The 17,822-nt window shown below is 25.0% G+C and overlaps 1 long non-coding RNA gene across 1 annotated transcript; it reads left to right on the top strand.

Annotated features, from left to right (window-relative positions):
* The first annotated feature begins 3,770 nt into the window (after positions 1–3,770).
* On the top strand, positions 3,771–7,030 carry LOC145957103 (uncharacterized). The gene is made up of 2 exons (XR_014433523.1): positions 3,771–6,725; positions 6,822–7,030. It is a non-coding gene; the product is annotated as an uncharacterized LOC145957103 (long non-coding RNA).
* Positions 7,031–17,822: the final 10,792 nt, after the last annotated feature.

Genomic DNA, 17,822 nt, shown 5'->3' with positions numbered 1-17,822 from the left:
AATGATAACATTAATTTGGATTGGGTGGCAACAACAAATCTTGGTCGCGTAATTTTCCATTATCCAAACACCAATACACGTTTATGATTCTCTTTTTTGGTTACAACACCTTTAAGATTCTTAGGTATTTTACGGAGTGTTTAATTATCAATCAATTAGACATTATTTCTTTAATTCTTTTGTATATTTAATTTTATATTTTTATACCAAACACAGGCTTGCTTTGGGAGTCATGTGAAGATAGTGCGGCGTTTATGGCTATGAATCATTATTTCCTCTCTTGTGATGACGAAGATGATTGATTATTCAATGGGATCATAAACTTAGTGCGTTCATCTTAACATGGATATGTTATTCTAAAACTATAAATTAAATTGAGCTTAAAATACTAGTTAAAAATTAATTCGATTTTATAAAACTCATTAATTTTATTGATTTTGTTTTACATATGATATCTCGTCAAAATTTGCAGTATTTGCATAAAATTATTTAATATTTTTAAAGATTCCGAAGACAGTGATAGGGACCGTTTTATAATTTGTATTTCAAAGTAGTGCTCGTGACTTGCCTATTGTTTTACACCAAGGGGAAATAAACAACCTTTGAGTTATAAAGAATTGATAGGGAAAGTATATAGTAGAAATTGAAAATGAAAGTTAGAATATATACCTTATGGTTTAAAATAAAATTATAATGATATTGAGTAGATAATTTTTGTTATTTTTACATAATACTTTTTAAATTTTTTCTATTTTAGATTTTTTTTGTATAAATTCTAACTGTCACCACCCACCAATTCAAACCTTCAAAATAGACAACAAACAATGGTAATTAGAAAGCATATATACTATCTATTAAATAATTTGTATTATTCAGCATAAAGGCAGAATACATTATACAGTAGAAGAATGACTAACTGGAAAAGAAGAATTTAAAGAAACACTCACATGCACACAGAAGAGAAGGAAGATAAGACTCCACATACTTTGCTGCCAACAGTAATGACAAAGAAGCAAAGAGGGAACGAGACACAGAATACACCAACCATTTGGAAATTGTTACTACTCCTATAGTCCTATATTTCTATACCATCAAAGAGAGTTACAAGAAATTATAAAGAAGCGTAAAGATAATTTTAATGTTTTTCATTCATGTCTTATAGATCAATGAGAATACAATTTTATAACTTAATAGTATTAAGGATGACCTTACAAGTGTATTAAGATAATTTCAACTTGTGGCAAAAGAGGATTTGAAGGATATTTTAGCTCTGAGATTGTATTAAGAACTTAATAGCAAAGAGAATAAATTGGTGATGTCAGATGATGATGAAGAAAATCTAAAGTTGAAAGTTGTAAGCTCCTAGAGGTACATCATGAAATTATGTTGCTAAATTTTTTTTTTGGTATAATTAGACAATTCTAATCTCTCGCAAATCTGATTAATTATATTTGAAGAATTGTAGAAATTGAATTTATGGTTAGTAGACTTATATGTTGAACATGATCGTGGAATTTGCAATACTATATGAAACGGATACTCTCTTGGGTTTTCAGCATTAGCTGGGCCACAAAAATAGAGGTTTTAGGCTTTTAGCCCACCCATAAAATTGGGTTATCTAGCTTTGGACTCGTGCGATTGAGACTTTGAGAGAAGAAAGAGAATGTAGAAACAGAAAAGTATATACTATATCTACTCATAACATCACAAACACAGAAGAATGCTAGAAATTCAAAGATTCATACAGATCTAAGATTTTGTAGTTGAGGATGACTTGAAAAAATTAATTAATATTATTTATACTTATAAGATTTATCTATTTTTTTGATAATTTATCATTTTAAAACTCCATAATTACGTGTATTTGATTTGAAGCAATTTGGAGATGAGTGATATTTTAAAATTTTTTTAGAAAATATGTGAGTGAAGATAAAACACACTAAAAAGTCTTGTAAAGATAGTTATTGATCTTAAAGGCAATCAAACATACTAGAAAAGACAAATTCATAAAAAGTTCTAACTAACAAAAAAGATATATAAATCATATGAATTGGTATAAAGTACAACCACTAAAATGTCAAATTTAAGGGAGTGCTACACTACTTCTTGTCTTTATTATAACATCCAAATAATTAATATACAAAAATTAAGCAAAGCTAGTATTTTTGGTTAAGAACAATAAATGTCTTGAACTTTTACTTCTTTCCAAAAATACCACTAAATTAATAGACACTTAATATGTTTATAAAAATTTTACATTCCAAAAAAATATACATTATTTGTATATTAAGAAAACATAAATTAAATAAATTTCACTTACTTTTTAAACTCAATAAATACATTTAATAAGGATATTTTTGTAAAAAAATAAAAATAATTCTTAAGATATAATAGACTGGGTTTTATAGGAAGGACTAAACTAATTTAAAATTTTGAGTCTTATAATAAAGATCGAAATTAGTATATGATATGCAATACTCACTTTGTCCCATGATGACTAACAATTTTAGTATTTAAAAAATATTTCAAAATAAATAATATTCTCACTTTTAATGTAATATTAATTATATTTTTTTATTTATTTCATAAATTATTCAACCACCACAATTAAAAGTAATATATTTATTGAGAGAGTGAACTATTTTAATAAAACTGTATAAAAAGTGTTATATTTATTTTTGTCCTTAATTTACGTGTAAAAACCTTAAACTACAATTTTTGTGTAAATATGATACAAAATATATAAAGAGGCAAAAGAAAATGTTACAAAATGACATGCTAATATAACAAAATTTGTTTGATATTGGATTGAACTTTTATTTGCTCATCTAAAAAATATAACCACAACGGATTCATTTGAAAAATCTTCTTCAAAAACACTTCTAAAACAGAAAAATAAGAATTAAAATTAAAATAATTTTTTTCATAACCTAAAATCAAAAAGAAAAAAAAAAAAAACTTCTACAATTAGTTTATATATTCCTTAGCACTGAACCAACAGGTTTTGCTTGTTAAGGTTTGAGTTAAATATAATATTAATACTACATATGTTTTGTAAAATTATATAAATTAAATACATTAATTTATCAGTAAAAGTGATTATTTAATATCTTAGTGATTACTTAATTAACATATTTTATTATTATATAGTTGACTTAAAATAGTTTATATAATATATTTTTCATTTAAAATTATATATTAATATATGTGATAGTTGTTTTATAAATATTATATTGACTATAAGTTATTTTAGAAATTTCCTTAAAGTATGATAAGAATTTTATTAAAATTTATAAATATAAAATATATATGACATAAATATTTTAAAATTTTTTCAATTAAAATTGATTTATGCGATTCAATAAATAATATATCAATTTAATTTCTAACCCCCTGATTCAATACTTTAACTAATTTGATGACAATTTAATTTTTAAAATATTAATACATATTAATTGTATAGTCTTGAGTGCCAGGCACTCGAGCCTGGCCTGATGTGTAAATGATAATACACTTAAAGATCAGGACTTCATCAACATTAACTAGAACATTATCCCACTAATAAAAGATTCCATTAACTTGGGTGAAACAAAATTATAATACAACTAAATGACCATACTAGGGTTGCACATCGATCGACTACGATCGATTTCGGCTCAAATATTTTGAATCCAATGTAAATTAAACTAGGAAAAATTCAGACTAATTAACCCCGACCGATCAAAAGTTCACTCCTTCTTCCTTGCTCTTACTTTGTGTTATTCTCGTTATTGTCATGACTGCATTGCCAAAAAAATCCTTAAGAGGTGGAGAAGCCATGATTGATAAAGGTGATGAGTGAGTTGGCTTTCCAAGTTGTCACACCAGAACTTGTAAGGAGGTTGTATGACTAGATCATGAAGAGAAGTTACAGGTTGTGACAAGGTGAGGTAAAGTCAAAGGTGTTAAAAATGGTAGGTGAGATTTGAAAAGAGGATCAAATATGGGACTTTGGCATTTTGGTAGGAGTGTGGTGAAAAGGTTGTGCATGTGGAAAATGGAAATCCAAAAAATGGGGACAATAGAAATGGTGGAAGTGACAACTAATTATAATCCATTGATTAATTGTTCTCTTGTAGAGTAGGAGCAAGGGGATTGATGATGACTCCACTACCCACTAATGTGAGTGTCTCTCATTCACAACAACGCAGAAGCAAGAGGAAGGGAACAAAATTGAAACTCAAGTTTTTTTTTTTTTTTTTTCTCATCATGAGTATTTTTTATTTATGAAAGTTGATTACCGATGATATATTTGAGTTTTTATTGTGTTAGTTATAAAACTTTATATATGTTTTTTTTGTTGTTGAGGATATAATACAGTAGAAATTGAAATAATTTAATCAAATTTAAATTAATCGGATATCAACCAATCTCTCATCATACATGTGAAAACACCAAAACTTACAACATTTCAAATATTTTATCTCAAATTTCGTTAATTACAATCACAAACTCAGGTGAATTTCAAACAACACACACATCACATAATCAACAAGAAATGAGTCCTAACTTCCTTTACCTCAAAACCATACGAAAAAAAGAGAAGAAGGAAGAAGGAAGGAAAGTGCTTTGAGCACTTCACACAAATGCCCCACTACTCTGAGTAAAAAGATTGTTTTGTTAATTTATATTATTAATAATGTGGATATCGTTTTTTATAATAACTCATAATAACTTTTTGTACTTAAAGTCTACTTAGAATTAGTATATTCAATAACTCATGTGTTTATATCAAATTTTAAAGATCTAGCCGTTAAATTTAAAATTTTTAATGCACAGATCAAGTTCGCAAATTTTTAAAAAAATTAAAAATTATTTAATACTTTGTTTCTTTAATTCAAATTAACGGATAATCATAAAATTATTTTATATATTGATATGAATTAATGAAAATGAAGTATCAAATGGGCTTCAAATTTTTTAAAAATTTACAAACTTGATCAGTATATTAAAAAAATTAAATTTAACAATTGAATCATTGAAATTTGATGTAAAATATGAGTTATTGAATGAAGTAATTTTAAGAGTAAGATTATTTAAATTTACTCCACTCAATAATTTATGTTATATATCAAATAATTTTCAAAATTTTAAAAAATTTACATACTTGATCTATATATTAAGAACTTTTAATTTAACAGTTAAATCATTAAATTTTAATGTAGAACATAAATCATTAAGTGAAGTCATTGAGTGAAGCAATTTTAAGTAGACTTATTATTAAAATAAATGAATTTTTTCTCATTATGTATATATGTGTATTCACGTAATAAATTTAAGTTAAATTTGGTCCACACCAATAATTCAGTTTAACTTTATCTTTGATAATTGTCTTAGTGTTTGTATGAATAATTTAAAGTGTAATAACTTTTTTAATTAATTTTTAAATAAAATATACATAGATCCAAAGTTTTTTTAGGTTAATTCTATCATGACAAAGATAATTAGAAGAAGAAACATGTGACAAAGGAGTCAGAGTCGGTGTTTTCATTCCATATGTTGCCGACTTGTTTAGTTTCTTTTGTTTATTTTACCCAACGTAAGATTGGGTTCAAATGCTGACGAAGAATATTCAAGATTGGGCTCTACCGCTCTTGAGTCTTGACTTTGTTTTCGTTTAGGAGAAAATTGTAAAAAGTAACCCTAATTACAATGATTTTTAAAGTATTATCTTTATAATCTAATTGTAAAAATAACTTAAACTTAATAATGCCCTATAAAATAGGAAAATACTGAATGTAAAACCAAAAGTGCATTGTATATATGGATGAAAAGGTAAGAGACATAACAACAAAGAGAGAAAAATAATACTAGTAGATAAATAAAAATGAAATGGAAGAGAAAATGATATAAAAGTGTGTTTGAACTCGATCGAAAATAATTGTTGAAGAAGTTGTCTTTAATAACATTATTTTATAAACAGACGAAACAATAATAAGAATTGGATTTTGCATTAGAGGTCGAAATTTAGTTGAATTTTGATCGTTTTAGTATATTATTATTATTATTTTATTAAATGATATATTTTGGCTGGTCACGTTATGTCATAGTTATGTAAATTTGTAATAGCCTCAGATGTACGCTAACATTCTAAGAATTGAGTGAACGCCACGTGTCGGTCGAAGACTCGTTCGAAGTTGTTTTTGTCGACACAGTTTATGTGTAGACACGTCTCATGATGATGGTGTTTGCATGCACCATGAATGAATGTATGCTACTCAAACCACACTATTCACTCCTCAATTTAATTCGAAACGAAACTAAAATGAGATGCAAATTAAACCAAAATTGCTACAAATGAGAATGAAATAAACAAAATACAAATTCAAATTAACAATCTAGAATCATCGAATTTCCTTATAAATACCTTGGCCCGTTTCCATCTTTTAATTGCTCATTGCATTCATAAACATTTCTCCTCTATTTAGCTTCATCCTCCATCAATGTCGACCGACTCCAAAAATCTAATAAAGAAAGCTTTGTGGCCCAAAAATGTCTCTAGCAATGCTTCTTCTTCTTCTTCTTCTCAAACTTCAAACACCACTCAAAAGATTTCCATGAAAGATTTCGTTTACTACTCAAAACCAAGTAATCCTCCCAACTCTACTAGGCCAAGTGGTACACCATTACCTAAGATGCGTGACATTTTTGGTCGCAAGCCACCGAATAAATGATTCATTTGCAAGGTGAGAATCATGTTGTTAACTTTAATTTTTTTACTTTCTATTATATCACTATGATACCTCTATTAATGTACACGCATCTAAATGTGATATTTGTAGGCATCTCAAGCACAATTTCATCCTTCTCGCTCCTTTATCAACCAACAATGGCCACCGAATTGCACCACTCACATACGTGTTGGCTTTTTTTTTTTTTTTTTTTTTTTAATTAGTTCTGCGTGTAATATGTATTATTGAATCAACTATAAGTTAAATGGTGTGTTTGTAGATTTAACATATTATATAGTGCCCTTGTATTTTTCTCTTCCCTTGATTCTTCTTCTCCAACTAAGGTCTTATTTTTCAATTATACATGCTTTTTGCTTTGGCCCTTTGTCCCAATTTTCCTGCCTCTGATCTCTCCGTTCATGTGGGTGGTGATCACTGTCATGATCGCCGGTGGCTGTAGATCATTGCTATGGTGGTCATGGCCACCGAGTGCCACGAAGAAGAGTTCAAAAAGTTTTAAGTCACATCGATGCTTCTTAAAAAAAGGAAAAAAGGCGTTGAAAAATAATATACATTCACTATATTTATCTTTATTATTAGGTAAGACCGTATGAGACCGAAAGAAAATAATGTAAGCATGATGAATTGATGATGATAACCAGTGTGTGCGATCTTTGTGGTGACGAGAATGTCAAAGGGGGACCCCAACCAAACATCTTAATATCCTATCAGTCAATGTCATTCACATATTGAGGTTGCATAAAATTTTGGGAACCCCCCATTTAATTATGTGATCAATGTCTCTCCAATATGAATCCATCTTCAAAGCCGCCATTTAATTAAGAATGGGTTGTTATTTGTTAATAAACAAAACAAAACTATTCTTTCATATTCCTTTATCTTGATTTGAAAAAATAAAATAAAATAAAATTTCAACCATATTAAAAAAGATAGACATAGTTAAATATATTTAATTTTTATATAAAATATATATTACATTTGTTAAAATATTTTTAATCTCATTTATAGTTTTATAAGTATTTTTAATTAAGAACATTAAGTAAAATTGACTTAGTTAAATTTGTTTATTTTTAAATTTAAAAATTTAAGTACTTTTGTTGTTCTTATATAGATTTAGAAGAAGTAGCTGCAAATTATTAATTAACCGGTGCATGATCATAAAAAAGAAGAAAAAAATCAGATGTCTTTAATCGTAGAACAATGATTCATGCCATAATTACAAAATAATTATGGACCTTGGTTGGTTTTTTAGGAAACGTTCTTAAGTACAAATTTGTTCTTTCAATTCCCTTCTGAACAAGTCAATGATTCAGTAATATACGGGATTTACACTCTAATTAATTTACTTTGCGTCCTTTTGGCGCAGTCAATGCCGTTAAAGGTACCATAATTGCAACTATATATGACATAAAGTAATAGTACTAAAATAATTACCTAATATGTCTTGACGAGACTTTATTTTTTGTAAATGAAAATAACCAAACTAGTGTGAGTTTAAGGTTTTCGAACTAGAATTAGATTAAAGTTCCATAATCTTCCATTTTTCCACTACAAGGTTTTGGACAAGACGAAATGATAATTTAAAATTAACATTATTATTATGATTTAAAAGGATAAAATTAACAGTTGGAAAGTTGCTATTTTTATTGTTTAAATTTTTTAATTAATTTAGTTAGCTATAACCAAATATATTCCGTTCTTTTATTAACTTAATTAAACATTTAGTGAAAGGGGCTGTTCGATGTGGATGAGGCCGATAAAAAAAATAAAAAATTATGTCGTCTATATATATAAAAAAATAAAATTAACACGGATAAAACTAAATTAATTTCTTAAACAATACTTAAAGCTGATTCTTTTTTAACAGCTAAAAACTATATTATTTTGAAAATTTTAAAATTTTCATAATTTATCGTTTTCCCAACTATACTTTATTAATTGTCAGATATGGTTATGATTAGCAAGGAGAGAAAGAACGCAATGCATATGGTTATGGTTATTTCAAAACTTTATGCATGGTTCATTTGCCTTTTGGTTTATGTACATATGTATGATGCCATTATAATATTGACTAGTTCAAACGGCCATAAAACTATGCATTCTTAATCGATAAGAAAACGTAAACGTAATGGTTCATATTGCTCTCTCGTAAAGCTGGATGAGAGAGAGTGGAGCGAGTTTAAAAAATTACTTCGTCCACTAATTTATGTTTGTACTTTATATAATCTCGCACGTCATGGTCGAAAAAATAGATTTGCTAGTTATTGTGGTTTGAAAATCCAAATTAATGCCCAGTTTTGGTCAATTTCTCCCTTACCCTTTATCACCAAATTCTTGTTTCTGTCTTTATACGTGCACCTTTTTTTAGTTGAATATAATTTGAAATTTTATTTTCTAAAAAATAATTAGGTTCTTTGATTTTTTTTTATTAAATTATTTGCTCCTGTTTATGAAAATTTAGAAACTGTGAAGAGATATAAAATGTACTTAAATAATAATAATAATTTTTTTTTATGAATTGGGTGATTGTTGGTAAATTTTTGTGTATATTGAATCCAATTTGACGAGAGCCCAGATTCAATGTATCTTTCTATTCCATCAATTTCTAGAAGATTGGGTGGAACAGAATGAGAATATTATTATATCGATAATGATGTTGTAGTGACCGTTTTGGTGCATCTTGGGATGCGGGGAAGAAAATCTAAGTGGGTCCTAAGTCCTAAGTCCTAACCCAATTAATTAACGTCGTCCATAACATCACTTACGTGAGTCATAGCTTCTTTTTTGGTAACCCAAAGCTAAGAAAACAAAACACGAAAAAGGAAGATTACGTGAGTCATAGCTTCTAATTTCGAATATTCCACCATTTTAGACCTCACCTCGCATTATTTCATTTGTTTTATATTCTAATATTCCCATATAAATATTACACAAGATCTATTTTTTATGAGCTATAATATTCATATATAAATATTACATCTTATATCTATTACAAAAATAATTAATTATAGTTTCTTTATTTTTAAATTTTCAATTTTTTTTAAACTTTTTAAATTTATAATTTGATCTCTCATTTAATGTTTACATGTTGATCATTAAAATTGTGACATTAATCATACTTTTATATTAAGTGGATGAGATAATAATTAGTAGCACAATTTAACTTAAATATTGATAAATTTTAATTATTATGTCATATTTATAGTGTTAGGTTATAACAAATATTACAATTTTGAAAATCAATGAACATTCAACAAAAGAATCAAAATTATGAATTTTATAAAATTAAAAAATTAAAATTGTAAATTTAAAAATAGAAGGATCAAAATTACATATTAAGTATTATAGAGGACAAAAATACTATTTAATCTTGATTATACTAATTTTATGATAAAGTAATATTATTTAATTTGAATACGGCTACTTATTATATTAAGTAGTTAAATAGGTAATAAAAATTAAAAATAATTAGTTACTATATCATAAATTAAAATATCTATAATTAAATAAAAAAATATTAAGAAATTAACGTTTTATATTTAAAAATGATAAATAAAATGAAATAAAAGAGTATATTAATTAATTAGTTGTGATAAGGGCAGTTGCGTGTGGGATTAACTTTATGAGGTTAGTAGAAAGGTTGGAATGAAATTATAGTCATGTATATTCACGTGATTTTGTTGACTTTTGAGAAAAAAAGTTTCAATTTATGAAACTATACGTTTTTGGAGATTATAAAATTCTGAGCGTTCCACCATGTTTGTGATTGTTTTCAACAAAATATGTGAAAGAAAAAAAAAAAACTTTAATTGTTTGGCAAAATAAAAATTTTATTTCTTTATTTGATTGGGCAAAAAAGTCAAAAAAAATATGTATAAATTGTTTGTAAAATGACAAACCTATCTTCAAATAATGAGATTTTTTATTTATGAATATGTTTAGATGAAGAGATTTGATAAGAGAATAAAAATAGAAAATATTAAAATGTAATTTTTAACGTAATATTATATTATTATTTTAATAATCTTAAATAAATTAAAAATTTATATTATTTTAAATAATTATACATGTAAATTTATTTTTATTAATATTTTTAAACAATTTATATCGACGTCATTTTTAAATAAATGTATTTTTTATGCAAAATAAATGTTTATAAACATCATAGATTCATTATTCAAACATATATTATGAAAAAAAAATTTAAACATTTATATTTTTTTTCGTAACAATGTTTTTTTGTTTTGTTAATTATTATTATTTTTTCAATAATTACGTGTTTTGATATTAATTTGGAGTTTGTTGTTAAGAGATTCTAGGAGTTAAGGAGCTCCTAAGATGATTTTAGGTGTTTAGAGAATTTGTCTAGGTACAAACATTCAATTTGACCATGAGAAAAATGTATATAAGATCTTTTGTAACTTGAATCTCATAGACTCATTCGTCAAAGAAACTTAGAAGGATAATATAGAGAGAAGTACTTTGGAGCCAATAGGATCCCTTTTCTTCTATTAACCTCCAAGTACTTGTAGGATCTTTCCCCTAAGAGTTAAGATTGCTTGTTGGTGATTCAAACCCTATAGAATTCAGAATTAGAGCTTCTAGAGAGTCATACAGAGTTCTTAGTGGAGCTCTATTTTCTTCCTTCTTCCTTTTTTTCTCTTGGATTTTGAGGTAAGGGAAATTAAATTTGATCCTTTTGTTTTCGAGTTGTTTATGTTGATTTCCCCTTGGATGGTTGTTTGATTTGTATGCCTTGGTGATTATGTCGTTATTGAATTGAGAAAAGAAGTTTTGTTATTCATAAGGTTTGTGAGGTGAAATTTGATGTGTTGATCAATGATGGTTGCATGTTGAGTTTGTTGTTGAAAATGAGTTATTTGAGATGTATGGATATGTTATCGTATTTTTCATGTTAGAAATTTTATGGTTTTTAGATGAAAAGAGCAATTTCATGAATCTACAAGTGTAAAATTCATCATCACGTTAGACGTGTCTTCATGGCATTGGATGTGGTTTAAATCAAGGGTCATCTATCTTACTCGCTTCGGGTGCAAGATTGGTGACATTGAACGTGAAGAGAGAGAATTGCCTCTGGCTTGGTCATGTCAAACATTAAGTTAAATTGCATCGGACATGAAGAGAGAGAATCATCTTTGCCTAAATTATGTCAAAAATAAATAGTGTGATGTTGGGCGTAAACTAGGAAATATGATATTATGTTAAGGAAGAACAATCTGGGTATGGGGCTACTACGACATTAACTTGCAACACTAAGTTTCCTATGAAATTAGCCACGAAATACCTTCCAAATATCACAACCCTTCAATATTCGATTAAGGACTAAGTTCTTGACTTCATACTTTACTCGGTTGGTCACTTGTAATCAGTATAACTCAATCTTGTCCCTGTACTGTGGTCACTTTATATATGTATGCCTTGACCTTATCCCATATGAATACCACATAGAACCTAGAAGAGACAATTGAAAATAACATACTCATTCAAAAACAAACTTACTAAATGGTTCAACACAATGTATATACGCATAATGAGATATTAAAGTTTGAAAACATTTTTAATTCTCCTCTAATTTTTATGTATCTAAACATATACATGTAATACAATCACATGTCTAATAATTTAACAACTTATTATCATCGTATATCATTACAGTTTAAACATTATTCAACTTACATCTTAATCATCTAGCAACATAACATCATATCCACTTACATCTTTACAACTTAACAATCGATTAACATGCATACCAACTTTTAACTTCACAACAATAATAAATATAGTATTTATCATATATATCATCACACACAACTTCAACATACACCCATATATATTATCAATGTATATATATAAAAACTTTATTTGATTAAGGTATACATTAGTTCAAATTATATATATATATATATATATATATATATATATATATATATATATATATATATATATATATATATATAAAAGCTTTATTTAATAAAAAATTCGCTTCTCAAATTTGTATGTATAAAATTCGTTAACTTTTAAATAATTTAAAATATTCTTAAATGGTTGTATTCAATTAACTCAATTTAATTTTTATTTTTTTCATGAACATAATTTATATGATATTTTAAAATTAATAATAAAATAAAAAATTTGTATTTGTGAAATGTAACTTCTGTTGAAAAATTACATCCACTTTATCCATAAAGTGTTAATTGAATTGGATAATAAATTTAGTTCATCTGTTACTCATTAAGTTGTGAACACTCAAATGTTCGATGTATCCCTTTTATTTAGCATATTACAATTTTACGCGTTTAAAATTTTTATTAATACTTTGACACTACAAGAAAAAGTCAAATTTCCCACGGACCAAAATCCGTCAGAAATTTCCCACGGATTTAAATCCGTGAGAAATTTCCGACGGAATTTCCCACGGATTTTTACATGAAGGAATTTCCGACGGATTTAAATCCGTGGGAAATTTCCGACGGAATTTCCCACGGATTTATATCCGTCTGAAATTTCCGACGGAATTTCCCAAGGATTTAAATCCGTCTAAAATTTTTGACGAAGTTTCCCACGGATTAAAATCCGTCTGAAATTTCTGACAGAGTTTCCCACGTCTAAAATTATTAAATAAAATTTAAGCCAATTATTTTTTAAATGCAACCAATCCTAATCGCATCAATACACACAACAATGCACTATATAATGTTTTCATTATTATATGGGTGTTTTCAAAATATAAATAAGATAAATATAAATCAAAGTGTGTGAGGTATGACTTATATTACCTATATATAATTATATGTTTAGGTTATTATAAATTATAAACTAATTAGCGTAAATGTGCTTTTTATTACTTATCTTGAAAAATACCAACACATGACGTTCAAATTTAAGAATAACACATCTTTTCTTTAATTTTTAAAAATCACTCATCTCTTTAAAAATAACGTTATTAATTAAATAAGGGGGAAAAAGTTAAATTATGTTCTGCAAATCATATATATGTATCTATCATTTATTTCTAAATTACATCCAATATGTCATTTTGATGAAAACTTTCATTGATCTTCAATTTTGAAAATAAGATTTTTTTCAATTCATTTTTAAAATTATTACTTAAATTTAATATATTTTTTTAAATCACAGTGTGCATGATATTTAAAATAAATTTCAAAAAAGTTGAAATAATGAAATAAGAGATAAAATCTCATTTAATTATTGATATTTGTATTAATAAATTATTTTCTCTTAATAGTATAAAAATAGTATTATCTTATATAAGTAGTTGTATGTGCCTCTTAAATAAATAGATAAGAAAATTAATACTCACTTAAAAATTTGAGAAGAGATATATGTATGACGTTATTGAGAAAAACTTCAAGTATGGGTTAATGAAATTTTTTCTAGATTAAATCTTCTTTATTTAAAACTTAAAAGATTAAAGTTAAAATAATTACACTAAATAATTATTTTTGTTCCTAATAACTGATTGATTTAAAAATCTCTTTAAGTTGTAGTAATTTCTTAAATTTACATTTTATTGATTTCTGAATTTTATATTTAAGTAAATCAGTAAAATACAAAGTAACGAGTATAAATATGAGTATTTAAAACTTCAATGAATCTATATATAGAAAGTAGAGATAAAGACAGAGAAAATGAATAGAAGAAAAATAGTTAAATATATAGTTGTTTGATTATCTATAGTAATAGATAAAGGGAAATATACGTCATCTTGTAACTGATTTTGTCTAATTTTATTTGTAATAATATGATTATATATTTAAATAGTTTAATTTTAATAATTTTTTAAGTATATTTTTGTCTTTTCACTTAAAATATTTGAATTTCTATATTTTAATTTGAATTATTTTTTAAGTATATTTTTGTCTTTTTGTCATAAATTTTTGAATTTCTATATTTTAATTTTAATAATTTTTATTTCTATTATTTATTAATTCTTTTCATTTTAAATATTTTATAACATTAATAAAATTTTATAATTTTAATCTCTCTAATTTTATCTTACTTTTTATTTTATAAATATAATTTGGATTATTCATTTTATAATTAAATTAAATTTTTTAAATTTTTATGAGTTTACATTCTAAGAATGTATTGAAATTCCTCAATATTTGATTATTAGATAGCAACAACATGGATATTCTGATTATTAGACATTATGTTATAATTCTACTACTAATCGTACTATATGTTATTTTTAAATTTGAACTCCTAAACTTTATTTGTTATGTATGACATTTTATTTTGTATGAATGAATTTGTTTTGATTTACATAATTATGATTGATTTAATATCTTTAAATAGGATAATTATTTAATAAAATTTTGAATTTTAAAAAAATAATTTTTCATAGGATTTCCCACGGATTTATCCGTGGGTAATTTCCCACGGATTTATCTGTGGGAAATTACCCACAGACTAATCCGTGGGAAATCCGTGAGAAATTCTGTGAAAAATTATTTTTTTTTAAATTCAAAATTGAGGAGTTTCAATACATTCTTAGAATGTAAACTCATAAAAAATTTAAAAAAATTAATTTAATTATAAAATGAATAATCTAAATTATATTTATAAAATAAAAAGTAAGATAAAGTTAGAGAGATTAAAATTATAAAATTTTAATAATGTTATAAAACATTAAAAAAGAAAAGAATTAATAAATAATAGAAATAAAAAATTATTTAAATTACAATATAGAAATTCAAAAATTTAAGACAAAAAGACAAAAATATACTTAAAAACTAATTCAAATTAAAATACGGAAATTCAAATATTTTAAGTGAAAAGACAAAAATATACTTAAAAAATTATTAAAATTAAATTATTTAAATATATAATCATATTATTACAAATAAAATTAGAATATATAAAATAAAAATCATTTAAGGGTATGATTATCTATTATTTTTTAGACAAAATCAGTTACAAGATGACGTATAACTTTATATTAAATGTGAATTTTGTAAATTCAACCGTTAAATTAAAAATATTTTACTCTTAAATCATATATACAAAATGTTATATTAATCGAAGATGATTTCTTATAAAACAAAATTAAATATGTTGAAAAATTTATATTTTCGATGAGAAATTTTTTTGTAGGAAAAGCTATATTATTGATGAAATATTTCAGACAAATTTATATTTGTCGAAAATGTAAGAACTGATTTTAAATTTGATATGAAAATATTATGATATTATTATATAAGATTTTAAGTTAGTATTTTATTAATAGTTGATAATTAAAAAATAAAATAAGGATAAATACATTTTTTGAATTTTATATGTTTGATTTAAGATAACTTATAAAATAACTCTTTGGTAAAGTTATTCCGCTCAGTAACTCATGGCGTGTGTTGAATTTTATCGATCTAATTAATTGTTAAATTAAAAGTTACTAAATTTTACTAATAATTAATATAAAAAATTAATTAGTTTTGGAATAAATTATTTGTGAATTAACAATATAATTGAAACATTAATTATTTTAAATTATTTAACTAAAATCTTGTTGACAATTTACTATATGATCTTAATATTTTTGTATAATTAATATCTGATTTTACTATATGATCTTAATATTTTTGTATAACTAATATCTGATTTTAAATTTGATATGAGAATATTATATATAATTAGATAAGATTTTAAGTTAGTATTTTATTAATAGTTGATAATTAGAAGAAAAAGAAACAAGGATAAATACATTTTTTGAATTTTATATGTTTGATTTAAGGTAAATAAATATATTAAATTAATTAATAATTTATTTAAAATATTAAAATTTAATTTATAAGTATGTATTAAATAAATATTTATAATTTTTTAAATTATATTATCATTATAAATTATAAAATTAAATAATTTAAATTATAATTTTAAATAAAAAAAAGTAGACGTTAATTATAAAAGTAAGTACATATAAATAAATAATAATTAAATATATTATTATTATTAATTATTATTATTTGTAATATAAAATTATTATATATTATTATTATAGTACAAATATGAGATTGTATATTTGAGAATGACTTAAATGAATTAATTTGTACAAGTTATACTGACAACATACATATACATTTCGGTAGCTTACTCATAAGAACTTCACAGTTAAGCGTGCTTGACCTGGAGTAGTACAGGGATGGGTGACCTTCTGGGAAGTTTCCCAGAAATTACACAAGTAAGGATAAAACACACTAAATAATGAAATATCGTGAAATAGAACCCTTGAGAGGCCAAATATGAGGGTTGTTAAAAAAAATTGTAATTTTAGGGTAATTTCCCACGGATTTATCCGTGGGAAAATTACCCACGGGAAAATCCGTGGGAAAGTTACCCACGGATTAAAATCCGTGGGTAAATTTCAGACGACCAATTTACTGACAGATTAGTGTCCGTCGGTAATCCATCGGAAATGCCTCATTACCCACGAATTTTGGGCATTTCCCACGGATTTTTGCCGTCTGAAATACCGAATTTTCTTGTAGTGTGAATGTTGCATCCAATTCTATCCGAAAGCATAGCATCAACATTTTTAATGATTTTTTTTATCATGTTTTATTTTATTTTATCCTGTACCCATAGACTCTAATTAATAAAATAAATAAGAAATTAATATATTTATATCTATATATATAAGTATATTATTTAACATTTAATTATCACAGCGGACATCCAATTAAAAACAATTTAGGCTTTTTACTCAAATTGAATCATTATGAAAAGAATTTACGTAATTGGAATTGTTTTGAAATTATTAATCACTTTGGATAGTCCATCACAGATGACACTACTCAATTCAGCAATAACGGCGCAATTTTCACCTTTAATTTTTTTTATTCCTCAAATTGTTTCTTACTGAAGGACTATTTATTTATTTATTATTATTAATCTCGCTATCTCCTTTTGGGAGACTATTTTTTATTTTTCTTTAATTAGTCTCTCTTTTGGGTATTACAAGACTTTTTTTTTTTTTTTTTCTAATTCTAACAGGTGTTGTTATCTCCTATTAGAGAATTGTTTTTAATTTTTTTTATTGATTCCTGCTTTTGG

The sequence above is a fragment of the Cajanus cajan genome, chromosome 4 (assembly GCF_000230855.2).
Source record: "Cajanus cajan strain Asha chromosome 4, NIPB_CcT2T_4, whole genome shotgun sequence".
NCBI classification, from domain to species: Eukaryota; Viridiplantae; Streptophyta; class Magnoliopsida; order Fabales; family Fabaceae; genus Cajanus; species Cajanus cajan.
This window is presented reverse-complemented; position numbering and strand designations above follow the sequence as displayed.